The sequence below is a fragment of the Homalodisca vitripennis genome, chromosome 5 (assembly GCF_021130785.1).
Source record: "Homalodisca vitripennis isolate AUS2020 chromosome 5, UT_GWSS_2.1, whole genome shotgun sequence".
Classification (NCBI taxonomy): domain Eukaryota; kingdom Metazoa; phylum Arthropoda; class Insecta; order Hemiptera; family Cicadellidae; genus Homalodisca; species Homalodisca vitripennis.
In genome coordinates this window covers 19,747,287-19,763,576 of record NC_060211.1, presented here as the reverse complement: position 1 = coordinate 19,763,576, position 16,290 = coordinate 19,747,287, and the positions used below count along the sequence as shown (strand labels likewise).

Sequence of the window (16,290 nt, the reverse complement as noted above, 5' to 3'; positions counted from 1 at the left end):
ACTTATTAAACTACAATTTTTCTTAACGATTTTACTACGCTTTAAAACAAAAAAAAACTGTTCTGTCATAAGCGAGATGTATCTCCTATACCACAGTAAGATACACGTTAATAATGTAAGGATTTTTTTAACCTATAACGCGTGTTTTAAAAGTCCCCCCCATTAACTTTATTAAGAATATACATGGAGGGATTTACTTTAGGGGTTGTTTATATGACCAACTGAGAAGTTTTTCAAGTATGAAAATGTTTTACTCCCATCCCAATGGGATATTTTGGAGAGACAACATCTTTAAATAGGAAGTCTAAGCAAGAATTCAGGACAAAAAATCATAAAAAATGTTATTAAAAGAGGCAACAACCACTATTAACATTTTATTAAATTTTGTTTTGTCTGACCGAAGCCTATTGCAAAGTCCTGAGAATATCAATAACTGCTTTTGCCATGTTAGTATGTGAGACATATTCAGACCAGTTACTGCGTCAAAGTGGTATTGTATTTAGTCTTCCTTTAAACTCAGGACATCTCCATAGTATCTACAATAGTTCAATTGTTGCTGAAATCGTTGGAGCTATTCAATAAGATATTATGAAATGTTTGAGAAATTTCAGAGGTACTTACTCTCTAACTTTAGGGTTTTATCATTAATATTAAATCTAATATTGATGAAGTATTTAAATTGATCAATATCTTTCAGGTAGTGTAACTTATCTCGGATATTTTGGAATGCCTTTTTAAAGAAATATGATCATGGTGTCACTTTATTAAAAAGGAAATTCCGTGAGAAAACGTGGGTCCTTTATATTAATTCCTACACTAAAGTAATAGACTTTTAGTAATATCAGTGTGTTATTAAACATTTTTACATCGTCTGACAGTTAAAAATTTATTTTCTGAAATCCTCACAATATTATACGTGCGAGAGAGGTTTTGTTTGTTTGCTTTGATTTCACACGTAAACTATTTAATCGATTATAGTGAAATTTTACGCGTATATTCTTATGGCCCTAGGTATAAATACAAGCCTGTTCTCTTTATACCATTCTTCTATGCTACGCCCTGTTGGTCTTTAATTTAGCGAAGAAGTTCATCTTGGTCTCTAAAGTTAAATAATGTTACTTGAAAGGTCCTGTTAAATATAATCACCTTTTTGCGTGCACGTTGTTTTGCACAACCATAAATTATTTAGCCACCATTATAATGAGAATATTTATATTTCAAAATGACAACTTTACTGACTCTAAACTGTTTTTGACATGTTTAAACTTTCTTTTACGTTTCAGCTAAAGTATGTCTACGAAACTAAAAACATTATTGTTAACATGTTAATTGAATAATGTAAGTGCTTGATTTGTAGCGTAATGTAGATAATAAAGAGAAAGATTCCCTATGGTTGTGACCAAATAAAAATATTGAATGAATGTTAAATACTTATTTTAATGTTATTTTGCAAATACTATTAAAAAATTTTCATAAGAGTCATCTTACTGAGGAAAGCTACGAACTTTTATTAGTTACAACTCAAAACCTGTCACATGAAGTTAATTGAAATACCTTCTGAACTAAATTAGTATTTAATTATATATTTACGACTAAATAAAAATGAAAATAGTTATATATACTCATAATAATAGTTATAAATTACAAGTATATGGCGTTACGGGTTTAAAGCATATTACAATACTTACTAGTGCTAACAACAATCATACGCACTAAGTATTAAAACTGAATAGTGCTAATAATAATATATTAATTATAGTCTAATCCCGTAAATCTAAATCAGGTATTTTTAGCGAAATCAACCGTCCTCCCTTACACTTATATATTTGGTGTCTGAAATAACAAAAATGTATACATTCTGAACTTTTGTTCTTTAAGCACTAGAAGCTGAGGAAACTTCTCACGCATGAAGCCATAAAAGTACCTTTGCGCATACTTCCAGATTGATAGGATATTCAGGATGGTTAAGGCTGGTTATATGAGCCTTGCCCATCTGCTTCAACGACATTTTTGTTCTTCAAGCACAAGAACTGAGAAAAATTTTTCGTGAATTTCGCCCTAAAATAACTGTTCGCGTGCTTCCGGATTGAAAGGATATTCAGGATGGGCGAGGGTGGTGGTATGAGAAGCTTTCTGTCGAAATTTAATGTGAGAAGGGATATTGAATACTGTATCTCAGTGATATCACCTTGAAAAACAAAAGGATAGCTCTTTCCCAGTTTCTTCCTGTCAAATCGGGTAAGGGAAAGTACTCACTCATGTTATGGAAAGCAACAATCATTAACACTCTGGAAGCTCCACACTCTCCATCAGTCATCCCCCACAGTGGACTAGACATGTCGACTTTATATCGACGATATATCGACATTTGCGGTTAGTTATACGCCGCTCCTTGATATACAAGGGGCTGCCCACATGTAAATGACACATTGGGTGTTGCTGTGCCCCGTATAGTTTCGACTGGAAGGTATAAGCCAGACAGAATTGAACCTATTTGAGGTGCAGGTCTTGATGACAAATAGCGTGATAAAAATTGGTAAGTTTGGTAAATGTTTTATTGGCTGATTAGTTACCAAGGTTTAAATTGCTTTAGGCCATCACAAAGTTTTGTTTACTCTGAAAACTGTGTCGTAGAATAGATCAGTGAACTCTGTGATCGACAACCATGTGAGGGAATCCAGTAACATCGAGTGACGGAGTACAAGTGATAAAACAGTCTTGAAATGGGACAAATTGTTCCTAACCATTACCATTAAGCCAGTCGGTGCTTAGGTTTAAGGTACTTCCACACCACTGTACCATACTGGATCTTGTCTGGTAGGTTTCGATCAAAGATATCTGTGTTAAACATAGATTTCGATAATCTCTCTACAAATGTAAAAAATAATTGTTGCATCTATTAATACAATAACGACACCATGTTTGGAAAAAATAGCCTAATAAATCCTCTTCAGTATACATATTGTTCGAGAGAATATGATATAAGGAAATTTTAACATTAAAGGCTTAAAATCAAAATTGCTGCTTTTCATTATTCGAAACAAAATGGGTAGGTTTCGATCAAAGATATCTGTGCTCAAATCTCCGACACGTTTCTCGAACTTAAAAAAACATGGAGATGACGTGAAGGTACAAGAAAGTGTTTGCTTTTTGTAAAAATTTTAAATTAATCTTTAATAAAAAGGCAAACCATTTACTCACTTCACTTTAACATTACACATTTTTAATAATATGTTAAACATAGATTACGATAATCTCTCTACAAATGTAAAAAATAATTGTTGCATCTATTAATACAATAACGACACCATGTTTAAAAAAATAGCCTAAAAATCCACTTCAGTATACATATTGTTCGAGAGAATATGATATAAGGAAATTTTAACATTAAAGGCTTAAAATAAAAATTGCTGCTTTTCATTATTCGAAACAAAATCAATTAAAACCGAGTATAGTCACTAAAAGTTATGAAAACTTTACTTCCATGTCATAGTAGCCATAAAATATAAAACAAAGTTATGCTTCAGTAAAAAAATCTCTGAACTGATATATTAAATAAACACATAGTGACTTTTCTCAGATTAGGTTAGTAGGCTAATTTATCCAGATTAACAGAGAATGAGAAATTCCAATAAGTTGAAACTATGTCTACATCCAATGGAGAGCTTTAACAACAATGTATATTTTTGTGGTCAATATAAGTCTCTCAACCCCAACGAATTTTAATGTTTTCTTTTCCAGGCAAACTTATTAATAGGACATTTATAACTTACTAAAAATTAATAAATAATAGGAGGTGACGAGTAAATACATTTTGATATAATTTTGGATTTTCAAATTCGAAACATAAAACCAAACTGCAGACAAAGAAGACAATGAAGTGTTTTAACTAAAGGACAACTAAACTTTAATTCTACATACTAAACTAAACACTTTCTTACGGAAAGTTTATATAATTTAGGATATTCTCTGTATTGAATTTAACAAGGAAAAGACCGACCCACATTGGAGTTTTATCTAAAGTTGGATTAGCAGTTAAGAGGTTTTAAATCAGAGTTAGTTTTGTAGTAATAGAAATTATGTTCCCTAATTTTTATTTAAGAGTTATTAGAACAGATTCTATACTATCGTTAATCACATAAATATGTAATCTTACATATTCAATTACACTTATAAAAATGTATTAGCTAAGCGTAAGTAAAACTAATATCAGAAAAAAATGCGTCCTCTTGTATGGATTACTACACTTATCAACTTATCAGCTAGAATATTAAAACATGGTGAGCATTTATAATTTTACTGTACGAAGACTTCCATTTCTTATTGGAATTCTCTTATTAAAACTGGACGATGCTCTTTTATCTAGGTTATTACACAGAAAAGAGTATTGATAAAACACCAATAATAGTCAAAGTCCCTCAAATGTTATAATTGAATATTAGGCTGAGATTTTATTATGCTCTTATAGTCTGAAAGTTTTCGTCGTCATATTTGTCACTGCAATGTTCACAACCGTTTATATATTAACTATCCTTTGATACTCTAAGGGAACATTTGGCAAAATATTTTAGCAATCAGCAAAAATGGCCGTAATACATTTTTGATAAATGTACATACTTAGTCGTATAACCGTACAACCTTATCCTGAAAAATATTTAAATCTTTCGGTAAGTGTCGTTTGGTATTTATTTGATACCTTGCAAATAGTCTCATGTTTAATTTTAAAATCTATTAACAGTCGTAATAATGTCATTATAAAACCACATTTTAGTAGAAGAGCTGTTAGGTTTAATGCTTGGATGCATTTGTGGAATTCCCAAATAAAAAAAATATGCACCACATTTCTGTATAGCTGTGATATTCGTTTTAATACACAATAGAAAATTAAAATGACTTAAGTTATTAATAGTTCTACTTAAAGTGTATGTACTACAATAAACACAAGCGAAAAATTAACAGTCCAATTTGATCAATGTGAGAGATATACATGGAACTTAATTCCCAAAATATTAATTATTGCTACGTCGAATATTGCACATATCAATAGCGCTGTCACAACTCGCGGTCTCTCTGGGTTGATTAAAGCCTTTTTGAATCAGCTGTGTTCATTGAACTGTAACATTCAGCATCACAAATTGTGAGCAGGACTGTATGAATAACGTTTTTCCACCTTTAAATAACCCATAATAAATATTTATTGTATGAAATACAATTTGCAGACAAGCAAGATTTATTTTACCCTTTTACTGTGGTTATAGTTGTAGTTTCATTATTTTAGTCATTTTACAAACTTATGAATTGTATGAAATATAATAAAGATAAATATACTCTTTCTAAGCACATATAACCAAAACGAAAACAAAAAAAGGCGACGCATTACAAACCACACACAAGATTTTTTTTAAACCGTGCAATTGGTTTATTACTCGTAAATAAAAAACATTTTACAAAACATTTAACATGATTACATATAATTAGTTATAAACATAAATCTCTAATCTAATCATCTGAGCTGATGGCATCTCATAATATTAAAAACATAAATAAACCATATTTAATACTCAATTTTATAAATTATAAATTTTAACTGATTTTTGAATACGGCTTATGATTTCAAGGTAATTTGGTAATTACTCAAATAGAATTATTTATTGAAGAAATAGATATAAAGCCTAAATTGAAAATGGATGAATAAGCTATAATTTTTCGAATAGATGATTGATTTAGTGCAAATAAAGAACCTACAATTAAAAGATAAAATTACGTAAAAATTAGTATTTAAATTAATGTATCTCATTAAAGTCAATGGGGCAATTTTTAATTAAAGTTAATAATATAAAATTCACTCAATATCTAAGTCCTTCAACTACTACTAATACTCAGTTATGAAATGGTGCTATACCTAATTTAATTAATACTCTAATTAAAACTAAATTGTTTCTATAATTAAAATATAATAATCTTATAACCAACCCTAAAATTAAAATTGATGATCTTACCCCTTGCACAATAAAGTATTTCATTATACATTCTGATGTAATTATATTATACCCTGATATTAAGGGGATTAAGCATATTAAGCTGATTTCTATCCCTGATCAAATTATAAATCAATTATTTGAGCAAATTGATACTATAACCCCAACAATTATAGTATTTGCAAATAATAATTTATTTGAATTAATAAAAATTAAAAAGAAGAGAATTTTATCTCTATATTTAGGGTATGAACCTAATAGCTTTATTAGCTTATCTTTCTAAACTGTAAATTAGTGTATGATGCACATAAATTTTTGATATTTAAAGATAAGTTTAATTCTTAAATTTACAATAAAGGTAATTAAATTACATAATTTATTCTATCAAAATAATCCTTTATTCAGGCACTTTACTTTATATAGTGATAAAATAAAAAATAGGGTATTATTTACTTTAAAGGATAATTTGATTGATTAATAAAATTAAGTTTAAATAACAATAATAATTAAAAATAAGAATTAATATTAATTGATTTTTAGTATAATACAAATGATCAATTATTTGAAAAAGATTAATTAAATATATTACTTCTAAATTTGACTAAAACATTTATAAATAATTAATATTAAATATTATATTTTATAAATAAATCTACCCTCTATACTATATAAGAGGGTAGATTTAATTAATAATAAGTATTATATATATGTATATTAAATATATTATATATATATAAATAATTAATATTAAATATTATATTTTATAAATAAATCTACCCTCTATACTATATAAGAGGGTAGATTTAATTAATAATAAGTATTATATATATGTATATTAAATATATTATATATATATAAATAATTAATATTAAATATTATATTTTATAAATAAATCTACCCTCTATACTATATAAGAGGGTAGATTTAATTAATAATAAGTATTATATATATGTATATTAAATATATTATATATATATAAATAAATTAATATTAAATATTATATTTTATAAATAAATCTACCCTCTATACTATATAAGAGGGTAGATTTAATTAATAATAAGTATTATATATATGTATATTAAATATATTATATATATATATAAATAATTAATATTAAATATTATATTTTATAAATAAATCTACCCTCTATACTATATAAGAGGGTAGATTTAAATTAATAATAAGTATTTATATATATGTATATTAAATATATTATATATATATAAATAATTAATATTAAATATTATATTTTATAAATAAATCTACCCTCTATACTATATAAGAGGGTAGATTTAATTAATAATAAGTATTATATATATGTATATTAAATATATTATATATATATAAATAATTAATATTAAATATTATATTTTATAAATAAATCTACCCTCTATACTATATAAGAGGGTAGATTTAATTAATAATAAGTATTATATATATGTATATTAAATATATTATATATATATAAATAATTAATATTAAATATTATATTTTATAAATAAATCTACCCTCTATACTATATAAGAGGGTAGATTTAATTGATATTAAGTATAATATTTATATTTAATTTAAATTCTTAAATTAATTTAAACTATATTAAAATTAATAATATATAATTAATATTATTTCCTATTTTTTTTTAATTAATATTAAACTAAATTAATGATTTAATTTTATTAGTAATATCTAATTGAAAATTTAATAATTAAGAAATTTATATTAATCCCAACTTAATATTAAATTTCATATAATTATTAAATATATCAACCTTCTTTCTAATAAGAGAAAGAAAGAAGGTTGAATTAACAATTATGACATACAGTAAGTAATAATGAATATTAATAGAATTAATCTATAGTATGAACTAATAAAACATTTTAGAATTAAATAAATGTTAAAATCAATTTAAAATTATGATTATAAGTGACAAAGCTAATAATTATATTCAATTAAATTTTAATTCAATATTGAATATTTCCATATGCATAAATATGAGTAATATAGTTTAAATAATTAAGAAATTTATATTAATCCCAACTTAATATTAAATTTCATATAATTATTAAATATATCAACCTTCTTTCTAATAAGAGAAAGAAAGAAAATGATTATTGTAAAATGATTATTATAAAAAATAAATGATTATTTTCTACAAATCATAAGGACATTGGAACTCTATACTTTTTATTTGGGATTTGATCTGGAATAGTTGGAATAATATTAAGAATAATTATTCGAATTGAACTAGCTCAACCTGGACCATTTCTAATAAATGATCAATTATATAATGTAATTGTCACTTCTCATGCCTTTATTATAATTTTTTTCATGGTTATACCTATTATAATTGGAGGATTCGGAAATTGACTTCTTCCATTAATAATTGGTGCACCTGACATAGCATTTCCACGAATAAATAATATAAGATTTTGATTATTACCTCCTTCATTATCCTTATTAATAGTAAGATCAATAGTTGAAATAGGGGTTGGTACAGGTTGAACTGTATACCCCCCTCTTTCATCAAATGTAGCTCATTCAGGACCAAGAGTTGATTTGGCAATTTTCTCATTACATCTGGCAGGTATTTCTTCAATTTTAGGGGCCGTAAATTTTATTACCACAGTTATTAATATACGAACAATTGGAATAAATTTTGACCGAACACCTTTATTTGTTTGATCAGTTTTAATTACTGCGATTTTACTTTTATTATCATTACCTGTATTAGCAGGGGCAATTACTATATTATTAACTGACCGAAATATTAATACATCATTTTTTGACCCCTCAGGTGGTGGGGACCCAATTTTATATCAACATTTATTTTGATTTTTTGGTCATCCTGAAGTTTATATTTTAATTTTACCAGGATTTGGATTAATTTCACATATTATTACTCAGGAAAGAGGAAAAAATGAATCATTTGGATATATTGGTATAGTATACGCTATAATGTCAATTGGTTTATTAGGATTTGTAGTATGAGCTCATCATATATTTACTGTTGGAATAGATGTGGATACCCGTGCTTATTTTACTTCCGCAAACTATAATTATTGCAGTACCTACAGGTATTAAAATTTTTAGATGATTAGCAACAATACATGGTATATCAAATGATATATCAATTTCAATAATATGATCAGCTGGATTTGTTTTTTTATTTACAATAGGGGGTCTAACAGGTATTGTATTATCTAATTCTTCTATCGATGTTATTTTACATGACACTTACTATGTAGTTGCTCACTTCCATTATGTTTTATCTATAGGAGCAGTATTTGCAATTATAGCAGGGTTCATTCAATGATACCCATTATTTACTGGTATAACTATAAACCCAAAATGATTAAAAATTCAATTTTTTACTATATTTATTGGAGTCAACTTAACATTTTTCCCTCAACATTTCTTAGGCTTAAGAGGATTGCCTCGACGTTACTCAGATTACCCTGACACTTATTTAACATGAAATTTAGTCTCATCATTAGGTAGATTAATTTCATTAATCAGAATCATAATTATAATGTTTATTATTTGAGAAAGAATAATTTCAAAACGAATAGTTATTTCATCAAATAACAATACAAATTCAATTGAATGATTACAAAAATTACCCCCAGAGGAACATTCATATAGAGAATTACCTATATTAACTAATTTCTAGTATGGCAGATTAGTGCAATGAATTTAAGATTCATATATAAATATAATTATTTTTCTAGAAATTTGTAATTGAAAAATATTATCCTTTCAAGATGCAGTATCCCCAATTATAGAACAACTAATTATATTTCATGATCACACTATAATAATTTTAATTATAATTACTACAGTAGTTAGATATATAATAGTTATACTTTTTATAAACAAATATATTAATCGATTTTTACTTGAAGGACAATTAATTGAACTAATTTGAACTATTTTACCAGCTGTATTATTAATTTTTATTGCTTTACCTTCATTGCGAATTTTATATATAATTGAAGAAATTAATAACCCATTAATTACAATTAAAGCAATTGGGCACCAATGATATTGATCTTATGAATATTCAGATTTTAAGAAAATTGAATTTGACTCATATATAAAGCCAACTATTAATTTAGAATCAAGTGAATTTCGATTATTAGATACAGATAATCGAATTGTATTGCCTTATAATATCCAAATTCGTATTTTAGTTACATCAACAGATGTTATTCATTCATGAACAATTCCATCTATTGGTGTTAAAATTGATGCATCACCTGGTCGGATTAATCAAGGATCAATTTTAATAAATCGACCTGGGTTATTTTTTGGTCAATGTTCAGAAATTTGTGGATCTAATCATAGTTTTATACCTATTGTAATTGAAAGAGTTAACCTTAAAAGATTTATTAATTGATTAAATTCTTATTCATTAGATAACTTAAATGTAAGTGTTGATCTCTTAAATCAAATTATAGTATATTAACGAATACTTCTAATGGAAAACTTAGTTTAATTAAAATATTAATTTGTCAAGTTAAAGAAGTATGTATTATAGTTTTCGTTGCCACAAATATCCCCTATATGATGAATAACATTAATGTTCATATTTATTATAACACTAATATTAATTATAGCCATAGTATACTTTAATTTTAATTTAATATCATCAAGTAAAAAAGAATATAAAGTTGTTCAATATAATTGAAAATGATAGCTAATTTATTTTCTGTATTTGACCCATGTACAGGGTATTCTTCAATAAATTGAATGAGAACATTTATTTTTATGTTTTTAATTCCATTAAAATTTTGACTTATACCCAATAAAATTTCATTATTATTCAATTCATTACTTAGTATTTTACATAATGAAAATAAATCATTAATAAAATTAAAAGGAACAAGATTAATCATAATAAGATTATTTATTTTAATTTTATTTAATAATTTAATAGGATTACTTCCTTATATCTTTACATCATCTTCTCATTTATTATTTTGTTTATCATTGGCACTACCATTATGACTTTCACTTATAATTTATGGTTGAATTAATAAGACAAATCATATATTTATTCATTTAGTGCCTACTGGAACACCAGGAATTTTAATGCCATTTATAGTTCTTATTGAAACAATTAGAAATTTAATCCGACCTGGTTCATTAGCAGTGCGATTAACAGCAAATATAATTGCAGGGCATTTATTAATGTCACTTTTGGGAAACAATGCAACAAATTTTTATATAATTTTAATATTAATAATTATATTTATAATTTTAATAACATTTGAACTTGCAGTAGCTATTATTCAATCATATGTATTTATAACACTTATAAACCTATATTCTAGAGAAATTTAAAATGAATAACCACCCATTTCATTTAGTTGATAATAGTCCATGACCTATTATTGGATCAATTGGAGTCATAACTATTACTTCAGGAATAGTAATATGATTCCACAAATTTAATATAATATTATTTATCCTAGGATTTATTATTGTAATTTTAACAATAATCCAATGATGACGTGATGTAACACGGGAAGCCACATTTCAAGGATTACATACCAAAAAAGTTTCATTAAGAATAAAATGAGGGATAGTATTATTCATTGTATCTGAAGTATTATTTTTTTCTTCATTTTTTTGATCATTTTTTCATAGAAGATTATCACCAACAATTGAAATTGGGTTACAGTGACCCCCAGTTGGAATTAAAACATTTAATCCTATAAATATTCCTTTATTAAATACTATAATTTTATTATATTCTGGTATTACAATAACATGAGCTCATAATGCATTAATTAATAAAAATTATACACAAGTAGTTCAAAGAATAATTGTTACAGTAATTATAGGAATATATTTTACTGCTTTACAAACATATGAATATATTGAATCTCCTTTCTGTATTTCTGATTCAATTTATGGTAGCACATTTTTTATAAGAACAGGATTTCACGGAATTCATGTAATTATTGGAACAATTTTTATTATTGTATCATTACTGCGAATATTAAAATTACATTTTTCAAGAACTCACCACGTGGGATTTGAAGCATCAGCTTGATATTGACATTTTGTTGATGTTGTTTGACTATTTTTATATATTTCAATTTACTGATGAGGTAGATAATTCATTTATTATAAAAAGTATATCAGGCTTCCAACTTGAAGGTTTATTAATTAAAATGAGTAATAAATTTAACTATAATTTTTTTTTTTATTACTATAATTCTTATATTAATTATTATAATATTAATTATTATAATTGGTAAAAAAAGTATTATTGAATACCAAAAATCAACTCCATTTGAATGTGGGTTTAATCCAATTTCTCATAAACGATTACCATTTTCCATTCATTTTTTCTTAATTGCTGTTTTATTTTTAATTTTTGACATTGAAATCATCATCATTTTACCTATAATTTTAACTATATATAATGTAAATATAATAACATGACTATTAACTTCAATTATATTCATTTTAATTTTAATAATTGGTTTATACCATGAATGATATAATGGAATATTAAATTGAGCTAAATAGGATTATATTTAATTATAATATTTGATTTGCATTCAAAAGGTGCTTAATAAGCTAATCTTAGCATAGAAGTAAAAAATTTACATTTAGTTTCGACCTAAAATTAGGAATAAATTTCCCATGTTTTAGTTAAAGCCAAAATTAGAGGCATCTTATTGTTAATAAGAATAATGAATTTTTTCTAACTAAAAGAGGTTAAGTTAAAGAAATAGCTGCTAACTAATTTCTTAAGCGGTTCAATTCCGTTTACCTCTTATCCATATAGTTTAAAAAAACATTTTATTTTCATTAAAAAAAAGGAATTTAATTCCTATGGATTGTTACTAGAAATATAATCACCTTAATATCTTCAATATCATGCTCTAATTAAGCTATAGTAACAAATTAAAATTATAAATCAGATTAAAAATGTTAATAAAAAAACCTTTAAATTATTTATAGAATAAAATTGAATAAAATTTGATAGATTTAGTAAATAATAAGAAATACCTATAGGACCATAATATTCACTTCATATTAAAGAATTAGATTTTGAATTTTCAGAAAATAAATAAACATTTTTATATAAAAAAATTTAAATATCTAGATATAAATCACATATTTCCATTAAATAAATAATAAGACATATTAAAATAATAATTAAATTTACAAGATTCTATACCTAATCAAATACCTATTAAAACTAATAGTAAAGAAGCTATTTTAAGCTTTATTGGAAGTAAAATAAAATAGAAATCAAAATTTATTAATCAAAGCATTATACACCCAGTGAAAATCGAAAATAAAGTTAGAATAAAAATTCTTAATTTTATATATAAATATTCATCATAAATAAAATTTATACTAATAAACTTATTATTATGAATCATTGAATAATAAAATAAACGAAATCTATAAAAAGCGGTTAAACCTAGAGAAAAATAAAAAATTACAAAAACTAAGTAATTTAATTGATTTCTTACTATATATTCAATAATTATATCCTTAGAATAAAACCCAGATAAAAATGGAATTCCACATAAAGTTAAATTAGCAATATTAAAACAAGAAGTTGTAAAAGGTATTAATATACATACTGATCCTATTAATCGAATATCTTGATTATCATTTATATAAAAAATAAAAATACCTGAACAAAGAAATAATAGAGATTTAAATATAGCATGTCTTAATAAATGAAAAAATGATAAATCAAGAAGACCTAAGAATAAAGAACTTATCATTAAACCTAACTGACTTAGAGTAGATAAAGCAATAATTTTTTTTAAATCAAATTCATAAATTGCACAAATAGAAGAAAAAGTTATAGTTACCAAACTAATAAATAAAAATATATAATTATTAAAATTGAAACTATTATAAAAACGAATTAATAAATAAACTCCGGCTGTAACTAAAGTAGACGAATGAACTAATGAAGAAACAGGTGTTGGAGCTGCTATGGCAGCAGGTAGTCAACAAGAAAAAGGAATTTGAGCTCTCTTTGTAAAACAAGAAATAGTTATTAAATAAAAAATATATTCATTATAATAATCTAAGTAATACATAAAATGCCATCCCCCATAAGATATAATTCAACAAGCAGAAATTAATAAACCAATATCACCAATTCGATTAGTTAAACAAGTAATTATTCCAGCTAAATATCTTTTCATTGAATTATAGTAAATAACTAAACAATAAGATACAAGACCTAACCCATCTCAACCTAAAAGAATTCTAATTAAATTAGGTCTGATAATTATTAAAATTATACTAAAAACAAATAAAATAACTAAAAACAAAAAACGATTTCTATTATAATAACCAAAACCTATATAATCAGAACTGTAAAAAACAACCATTGAAGAAATTAATATAACAACTGATGAAAAAGAAATAGATACTCAATCAAAAATTATTAAATAATTAATTCTTAAAGAATTAATTAATATAATATTCCACTCCAATATTAAAAAAATTCCATTATATATAAAATATAAAGAAGAAATAAATAAGAAAACAGAAAAAATAAATAAAATCAAAAATCAATATAAGTAAACATTTAATTTTAACAAAATTTAAGGTAATATACATCTAAGAAACCACAACTCTTTATTTTTTTTAAACTACTTAAATTATCAAAAAATACAATCTATAAATAAAATAATTAAAAATAATGGTATTAAATGAACAATTATAAGAAGGTATTCACGAACATTGCCAAGACTATAACAATACAAATTATGATATTTACCATGTTGTGTAAAACTAAATAAATAAAATCTGAAACAAGCAGTAAAAAAAGATATAAAAATAATAAAAATTAATGAACCAGATCAATACATAATTATTCTATTTATAATTATAATTTCACTAATAAAATTAATTCTAGGGGGGCAACTTATATTAAAAGAACAAAATATAAATCACATTATTCTTATTCTAGGTATAAATAATATTAAACCCTTATTAATAAAAAAACTACGGCTCAAAAAACGTTCATAAGAAATATTAGCTAAACAAAATAAACCCGACGAACAAAGCCCATGACCAATTATTATTAAATAAGAACCAATTAAACCAAATTTAGTTATTGATAACATTCCTATTAAACATATACATATATGAGCAATAGAAGAATAAGCAATTAAACATTTTACATCACCTTGAATTAGACATACTAATCTAACTAAACAAGAACCAACTAATGATAAAGAATATCAAAATCATCTAAAATTAATAAACAAATATTCATAAATAAATATAAAACGAAGAATACCATAACCACCAATTTTCAATAGTAGGCCAGCTAAAATTATTCTACCTCTTACAGGAGCTTGAACATGAGCTTTAGGTAATCATAAATGAAATATATACAATGGCAATTTAACTATAAAAGCAATTAATATTATAAAATGTATTATGAAACTTAATGAGACACCAAAATTATAATCAAAACTTATACTACCAAAACTTATATATAAATAAATAATTACTAATAATAAAGGTAAAGAGGCTAACAAAGTATAAAAAAACAAGTATAAACCTGAAATTAAACGTTCTGGCTGATACCCTCAACCTATAATAATTAAAAAAAGGGGAATAAGTCTAAACTCAAAAAAAAAATATATAATAATTATCTTTATAACACAAAAAATTAAAATTAAACTAATTATTAATAGATAACAACAAAATAAAAAGAATGAAGATATTAATGAACCAAAAATAGATGATCTAGATAAAATTATTAAACTACTAATTATAATTCTTAAAATAATTAAACCATAAGAAATGTTATCAATACCAAAAAAATAACTAACTGAACCAAAAAACCCATAACAACTATTTACTAAAAATAACAATATTAAAAAAATAAAAAAAAACTGAATTAAAAATCAATAATTAATAAATAAAAGGGGGGTTAAAAAAAAAACAAATAAAATAAATTTTATCATAATATAATAGAATTTAAATAATCATTTCCATGACTTCGAATTAAAGAAACTAAAATTCTTAAGCCTAAAACACCCTCACAAACATAAAAAGTTATAAAATAAATATAAAGATAAAATGTATAATTAGATATTAAACAAATCAATATAATTATACAAAGCAGTGATAAAACTAAAAATTCCAATCTTAATAAACATAAAAGAATATGATTACGAATATAGATTATAGAAATTAAACTAAATACAAACATAAATAAAAAAAATAAAAAATTCATTAGTTTTAATAATTTAATATAAAATATTAGTCTTGTAAACTAAATTTAGATTTCTATCTTTAAAAC

The 16,290-nt window shown here is 24.2% G+C and overlaps 1 pseudogene across 1 annotated transcript; it reads left to right on the top strand.

Moving 5' to 3' along the window:
* The first annotated feature begins 9,720 nt into the window (after window positions 1-9,720).
* On the top strand, window positions 9,721-12,102 carry LOC124361817 (annotated as a pseudogene). Its single transcript, XR_006922397.1, has one exon. The product of XR_006922397.1 is annotated as a cytochrome c oxidase subunit 2-like (transcript).
* Window positions 12,103-16,290: the final 4,188 nt, after the last annotated feature.